Source organism: Octodon degus, unplaced genomic scaffold (assembly GCF_000260255.1).
Source record: "Octodon degus isolate 3935 unplaced genomic scaffold, OctDeg1.0 scaffold00070, whole genome shotgun sequence".
Classification (NCBI taxonomy): Eukaryota; Metazoa; Chordata; class Mammalia; order Rodentia; family Octodontidae; genus Octodon; species Octodon degus.
In genome coordinates this window covers 1069582-1077943 of record NW_004524646.1, presented here as the reverse complement: position 1 = coordinate 1077943, position 8362 = coordinate 1069582, and positions in this window count along the sequence as shown.

The window sequence follows — 8362 nt, the reverse complement described above, 5'->3', positions numbered from 1 at the left end:
TTTCTTTCTTTCTTTCTTTCTTTCTTTCTTTCTTTCCCTTCCTTCCTTCCTTCCTTCCTTCCTTCCTTCCTTCCTTCCTTCTCTTCCTCTTCTTCTTCCTCTCCTCTTCTCCTCCTCTTCCTTCTCTTGCTTCTCCTCCTCTTCTTTCTCTTGCTCCTCCTCCTTCATTTTCTTCTTTCCAACAAGGCTGTAGGCATGTGCCACTATACCCACTACTTCCCACTTGCTTTTTCCTCCTTGCCTCCCTCTTGCTGGTTGGTTCTTGAGTGTTGAGGAGAGAGGAGGTGAGGGAACAGCAGTGTCTCTTGCAGTACTGGTTCTCCAGTGATCTGCCAGGAACTTCCTCACAAGAGGCTCAGTTTTGGATGTGTTGGAGACTCCTTAACTGTGAACAGTGCACCAGGTCAAAACACAATCATTCTGACCTCCAACACTCCCTGCAGCATCCCTTCTTCCCTGTTGCACCCACAGCATGTTTAGGATGAGGGCACCTCTGCCTATCAGCAGCCTTTGGGAAGGAAAGGGTCTTTTCAAGACACCATTCTAGGGATCCCTCTGGGCCCTGCCTCCTGAGCTGCCTTATTTCTTCCTCTTGACCTGTGTCCTTGCAAGGTCCTGGCCAGCCTCCTGCCATCACCGCCCATCAACAGGGAGACACCAGGCTCTATGCTCATGTCCAGAGACGCATCAAATTCTCCAAGGAACTATCTTCCTGCACCTCGGACTTACGGCCCTTTGAGCTGGGTGTTCCTATCTCTGTAGCAGCAATCCTCTGACTAAGGAATGAGGAACTGGCCCTTCTAACAGCTTGCCTCCTCTCCAACAGTAGTTCTTTTGGGGCCCCCATTTGGCTAGGGAGAGGGCTTCTCCTTAGACAGCCAAAGTATCCTTTTGTCCTACAAATTGCATGCACCAGTTTTCTCTTACTTTTATAACAAATGACACAAACATAGTAGCTTAGAGTATTACCTGACATTTCTATGAATCAAAGGTCTGACACAGGTCTCCCTGGGCCATGACCATGTGTCCTCAGGACTGCGTTCTTTCTGGTGGCTCTCAGGAAGCATATTTCCTTGCCTTTCCCAGATTCCAGAAGCTTCCCACCTTTCCTGGCCATGGACCCTCCAGCCCAGTGTCTCAGGAGCCAGAAATGTAGCATCTCTCTGGCTACTCTGTACTCACATTCTCTCTGACCACATGGGAAAGGCTCTCCAAATTCACCAATCTGTGTGACTAGATTGCATTCTCCAGAGTAGCCCAGGCTAGCCATGCCACCTCGCATGTACTAACTCTAATCACATCTGCACAATCCTCATTCCCTGCCTGGCTCCACATCCACAGGATCCGAGGACTTCAACAGGTGGCGTTGGGAGGAGAGACATCCTCCCGTCTACCATACTTGATCACTTCCACGAACTCTCTTGGAATTTCTAGTCCTGTCTGACATATGCCTCGAGTGGGAGGGAGACTAACTGTGATCACCTTTCTGGAAACCCTTGAATGTCTTGTCCACAGTTGTCTTTTGAATATTAGGAACACATTGTTGCCTTTAAGCCTTAAGGTTTGTTAAACAAAAGTCACAGGAGACAATTGCTTCAAACTAGGATTCTGCACAAAGCCCTTACAGAACACACCAAAAATAAAAAATGGAACCTGCTCAAGTTTCCCGTCACCAACTCAAACTAGACGTATATGCTCTTCTGAGAAATCAAGACAAAGAATAGCTCATTTCCCCACACAGAGCAGTTTCAGTTAGCACAATCATGAAATTTCCTCTTTCTAGCTTTTTTGTCCAAAATATTTTTTCAGCATCTAAGTTTATTGGTCCATTTTAGATTTGCATAATGATCATTTTCATCCTAAGGAATTTGTGCCTGTACCTAATATATTTTGATTCCTCTGTTTTCCCCCAACCCATCTCCTCTCTTTGGCCTCTCTCTTATTTACAAAGCTTAGTTTCCATTTTATTCTTTTTAACTATTATTTTCTTTTTCCCTCCCTGCCTTCCTCTCCCTCTTCCCCCTCCCTAGTTCCTCTTTCCTTTTGAACAATTTCTTCCCCTTTTACAATATCTATTGTACATTTGGTCCTTATTTATGATTTCGATTTCTCGTAACAAGGAGACAACACAGTGTTTTCACATGTGAGTCTGATTTATTTCACGTAAGATCCTTACCAAAAAAATTGAAAAACTAACCACCTGCAGTAACCAAATGTTAACCAATCGATTGTCTGTCTCCTGTTTTCCTGTCCCTGCTTTCCAAGGAAAGTAACTGAAAACATCAATCTGCTTTTTGTGCTTTATTTCTGCTTTCTTTAGCCCTTTTCTGAAAGGAAAGCCAACCTCTTCTGATCAGCCCAGTGGAACACTTCTCCTAAGAGCAGTCTGTTTCCAGAATCACAAATGAAGCTAATTGAGATCTGCAAACTAAATTTGTTGAAATTCTGTGTTTGGGCAGCTTTTAAAGCAAAATTCCCATCACCCAGGAGAATCATATCTCACATACTGGCTGTGTGTGCTTCTACCTACTCTCCACTCTGAGATCCTTGGGAGCAGAATTGGTTTTTTATTCACCCTGTAAGCCTCCTAAAAAAGTTCGTTGCTTGACAGATAAAAGATTTTTTTTTAATTATCTAATTTACTACCTAAAGGAATTAGGGGGATAGGATACTTGTCAAAACTGCTGGATAAAAATGCCTTAATACACTTATTTAAAAGAATAGGTGACATTAGATAAATATTGGCCCATATTAATTTGTCAGGAAGGCAAAAGGGACTCATGACTCTCCTGGACTGATGATATTATCTTTGTTATTTCAGTTCACCAGTCAAGTGTGGGAGAGCACATCACGGGATTCCAGCCACCCTCTCCAGGAAAGTGTGCCAAATGGTCCAGGTCAGTTTACTAGGGACACTCGTCCAGCTACTGGGCTCCCAAGGAGCTGTGGGTTTAGATCCTTTCTTCTCTTCAACAGCAGCAAGGTTTACTCCTATTGGGTTCACGTCAGGACTGCCTTCAGGCATGGGAAGGTTCGTATACAGTGAACTCAGGCTGGAACTGGGCACAGTGCTCACAGTCACCTCCCGTTGATGGTATTAGACACGCTGAGGTTATGGAGGCACTGAATCCATGCTCACTGCTACTGCTTATTTCTGTTTGGCTTTGTGGTAGCCTGACATGCCTCATGTGATTTTTTAATCAAGTCCCAGGGGAGATGGGGAGGGACAGAAACCTGGGCTGGATGGGAGGGAGTGCAGTCAGCTTCCCACCTCCTGCCTCCAGATCTGAAGCATAGTGAAAATCACCCAATGGGTCTGCCTGTGTGTTTGCATTTACCCCATTGTTTCTCTTCATTTGGTACAGTAGGCTGAATATTGGCTCCCAAGATAGCAGGTCGTAATTCTTAGAAGCTGTGTTATCTTATAGGGCTTGCAGAAACAAAAAGCCCAAATTCTTCTGATGTTGTTAAAATTAAAGATCTTGAGATACTCATTCAGATGTTCAAGGTGAGCTCCAAATGCAATATTGTTGAGACAGGGAAGGGTGGTTGAGAGAGGGATGGGGGGTGGAATCTAACTGCTAAGGAGAAAGCAGCAGGATCATGTGACAAGGGTTGGCATATCAGGGCTCAGAAGATGAAGAGTCAGGGTATAATACTTTAGCACCCTAAATACATGGAGCTGAAAGACTCAGAATGGCCTCAGAAGCAAGGTCTCCTGCCAGGAGTGGTTGCGCACGCCTGTAATCCCAGCACTCGGCAGGCTGAGGCAGGAGGATTGTTGCGAGTTTGGGACCAGCCTGGGCTACAAAGTGAGCTCAAGGCTAGCCTGAACTGCATAATTAGACCCTGCCTTGAAATAAATAAATAAATAAATAAATAAATAAATAAATATTTTTAAAAAGGAGCAAGGTCTCTGACCTTCTCCCGCCCTCCTGTCTCTTACCCCTCTTTCTTTCCTTGGCAGTGAGTCATAGAAACTAGAATTTCTCTTCTCCAAGGCGGGTCCAAGAAACTAGACCCTTTTTGCCCCCCAAAACCAGTCAGGTTGGAGTTATTATTCTAATCTTTGTTCTTCCCTTGTGCCTGTCTCTCTAGGAGACGACTATAAAGAAACCCTCCGCTCCTGGAGGTGGCCTGCGCATCCACCAAGAGACGAAAGGATGAAGCGCAGTGGCATCTACACACAGGGAGTACTGTTCTGCCAGACAGGCGGTTAAGCTGAAGTCGTCTGGAGGAACTGAGTGCACCTTGAGGCCGTAATGTTAACTAAGACACATGAACTTAAATAGCCCATGATTTGTCTTAAATGACAAACCCAACGTACGAACAATTTAAAGGGCAAAATAAAAAGCAGACAATAGGAAACTTGACCTTTTGTAAATGGGACATGGGCCTAGAGATGGACAGAGGGGAAGGGTGTGAGGGCAAGAGCAAATGAAAGAGCTAAGATGTTTTATGCACACGCACCAACTTCTCATAGCGAATGCAGTCATGTGATGCAAACTGTACTAACTGAAACATTTTTAGATGAAATGCCCTGACCTGTCTTGTCTGGCAGGTGGATCACTGTTCCAGAGCGAGTGTGCCTCAGACATGCTTGGCTGGGAGCATTACAACAGAGGCCCAAATACATCTGAATGGCTGTTGCTGCCCTTTGTCCCTCCTTCACTATTTTTTTTTGATATTGAGTAATTTCTAGCATAATATTTAATCCTTTAAGGAAAAGACTTATAGAAAACAAAAAGTGAAATGACAAATGCACCTCTTACCATATCAATAACAAGATGAAATGTGCCTCCACTGGAAACCCAATTAAAAGGCAGGAGTTTTCAAACTGGATTAAAAAAGATCCAAGTCTAAGTTGACTATAGGAGACACATGTTAGAATAAAAGATGCAAATATATTCAAAGAAAAGGAGGGGAAAAGGTATAGTAACCATAGAATGCTGATGGGACTGATAACTGATACAAGAAGAAATAGACTTTAAACCATAAAATTGTTATTAGATATAGGGAGGGACATTTTATGATGAAAATTGTTCACTCTGTCAGTAGGATAGAAAAACCATACAAGTGCATCTACAAAAGGGTTGCCAAAGTACAGCACACGGATAAAGCCCAGAAGGAGTGAAGGGAGAGGTTAGTTACTACAACGTCAGTTGGAGACTTCAGCACCATTCTCTCTGTAGTGGATAAAACAACTATGCAGAAGATCAGAGGATGCAATACACTTGGGCAATTTTATAAATTATCCAGAACTAATAAGCATCAACAGAATCACCCCAACAATAAAATATATGTTCTTCTCAAGTGCATATGAAAGTTTCTCCAGGAAAGAGCTCATTTTAAGTTGTAAGGAAGAAATCAAGACCCCCTTACACTGCTGTTGGAAATGCAAAATGTGATCATTTTCCAAAAATAAGTTGACAGGTCCTCCAACTAGGACACATAGAGCTACCCTTCCATCCCACAATTCCACCTCTAGATGTATTACCCAAAAGAAATGAAAAGTTACGGCCTCACAAAAACATGTACATGAATGTCCATAGAGGTGCTGTATCGGTTGATACATTGTGTCAACTTGAGAATTGAGAAGTTTAGACCCTTAACTAAATGACTCAGCAGAGGGCTAGGGTCCTCGCTTTGTAAACATCCCTGTCCTGTGCAAGAGGAGGGCATTGAGATGATGTGGGTGCTGCTCCCACCCGAGGAGGTGGTGGCCTGCTTACCATGTAAGGCAAGAAAAGATGCTTTTTCTACTTCCTACCCTACTCTTGCTGCTTTTGCTGTCTTCTGTTGTCTCGATTTTTTGTCCCTCTGCCCTGTGCCACTCTGCCTTGAAGCCAGCTCATTGTGGACTGAAATGGAAACCAGCTCATTGTGGACAGTTTGTGGACTCCACAAACTGTGAAAACTGTGAGCTAAATAAATCTTTTCTTCCTTAATTTAGAGTGTCAGGTATTTTGCCTCAGCAACAAGAGAAAAATAACTAAGTATTTTGCCTCAACAACAAGAGAAAAGTAACTAAGACAGGTGTATTTATAATACCAAACCTGGAAGGAACCCAAGTTCGATCTACTAATGAATGAAGAAAATTCATCCATAAAATATTATTTGACCTTTAAATGAAAATGAAATGTTGATACATGTTATGGTTTGTGTGTATTTGCTTCCCAAAGCCTCATGGAGTCATTGAGGTGCAGTTCTACAGTTGGTGATTAATTCATGATCCAAGGCTGGGATTATGGGTTTAAGTACTGCTGGGATTATGGGTATGAGTTCTACACCCAGCCTGGGGCAGATAGCCTGAGTGTAACATAAGAGAGACAGAGAGACCGACTTGCTCTCGGTAGCCATTGTTGCTGCTACTCCTCCCCTTTACTCTTGCTGTTTTGCTGCCTTCTGCCACCATGAGCTGCTGCCCTCTGCTATGTTCCACTCTGCCTTGGAGCCAGCTGACTATGGACCGAAACCTCCAGTAACCATGAGCTAAATAAACCTTTCCTTCCTTCATTTTGGGTGTTGGGTGTTGGTCCCAGCAAGGAGAGAAGAGTAACCGAGACAATACATATTACAACATGGTTGAACCCCAACAGCATTATGAAAAATGAAGGAAGCCACTCTCAAAAGATGAGGGGCCGGGGAGATGGCTCAGTAGGATAAGCGCTTGACTAGCAAATGCAAGGATCTGAGTTCAATCCCCGGTTCCACCAAAAAAAAAAAAAAAATCACATATGATTTCATATATGAAATGCCAGAATAAACAAATCTGCAGAGACAGAAAGTAGATTAGTGGTTGCCTAGGACTGAAAAGTTGGGGAAGAATGGGGAATGATTGCTAATGTGCAGAGTGTCTTCAGGGAGGACAGACATCTTCTAAAATTGGATTGTGGTGATGGTGGCACAGTGCTATGGCTGTGCTAGCAAGCATTGAATCATATGTATTAAGTAGATAAAATCACGGTTTGTAAATTACAGCTCAATAAAGCTGTTAAAATTACAGTAAATTTTATACTTACGAATTTGAAAATTCAGCCAACATTACAGTCTCCAGATTTATGCCAAACTGTATCTTTGGTGTCCATTCAAATCTTTCTTTGTAGCAACAGATAAACATAGGAAAATACTTTCAAATTTAAACAAAAAAAATTTTTTGGACCAGGATTTTCCAGGATTCTCCTCTATATTTATCTGAGATCACACCCCAGCATCCAATTATATCTCAGCATGGCTGTGCGTGCTTTGTTGAACCTATATGCAAAATACTCATTTTGCCTTGTCTTCAGGTCTTCTCTCCAGCTACCCATCTCACATAACACTATGATTAAATAAATTTGTATGCTGTTCTCATGCTAAACTACCCTTTGCTTTGGGCACATGGGCTGAGACCCGGATAATGGAGAGGAAAGATACTACATTTTTCCACTTCCACAGGAGTGATGTGGCCATAACCCAAGGCATGCCCCAAGCTGGTAGAGGGAAAGAATGGATTCTCTTGTAGAACCTCCAGAGAGTGCTCTCCTCAGCTGATGCCTTGATTTCAGCCCAAACGTACTGCTTTTGGGTGGCTGCCTGCAAAATTGTCAGAGAATACATTTCTGTGTTTTAAGCCAACTTGCAGTAGCTTGTTTCAGTCACGTTAGGAAATGAACACATTTGGTATACAGCTGAGAACACAATATATATTATTCATCATTCAACATATATTACTATAGGACACATCAGAGCCAGGAAGGCAGTCAGAAGATGAGATGTTCTCAATTGTTGCTCCCAAGCGTGTAAATTTTTGGCAATGAAATTTTATCCTTTGTAACAGGCTCTAAGGAGGCCCTTGTCCTCTATGAGCTGAGAGCCCTTGATGTAAATGTTGATAATCAAATTTTTTTCCCTTGACTGAGAGACTCTCCTGGGTATTACTAGAAGGACAATTTTGTCAAGGAAAAAGTTAATGGCATGAAATAAAAGTGCATCCTTCACTTCTGTTGGAAAACTACACAAAGACATACTAATGTACATAGCAAATCTTATTGTTTACGTTTTAGGGATCGTTTATTTACACAGCTTCCTTTGGTTTGTGTCAGCTACTAGTTTTACCCACTAGGGACAGAATAGGCTGTAAAAAAGACCAAAAACTCCTGGACTCATCAAGCTGAAATTTAATGAAAGGAACGGACAGAAACCAAATCTCTACATGAGAGCCCAGGTGACAGTGAGCAGGAAGCTAAGCGGATGGAGACAGGCATCTTTCTCTATGGAAGGAGCATGGAGGTTCTCTGTGGAGGTGTCCCGGAGGTTCTCTGTGGAGGTGTCCCGGAGGTTCTCTGTGGAGGTGTCCCGGAGGTTCTCTGTGGAGGTGTCC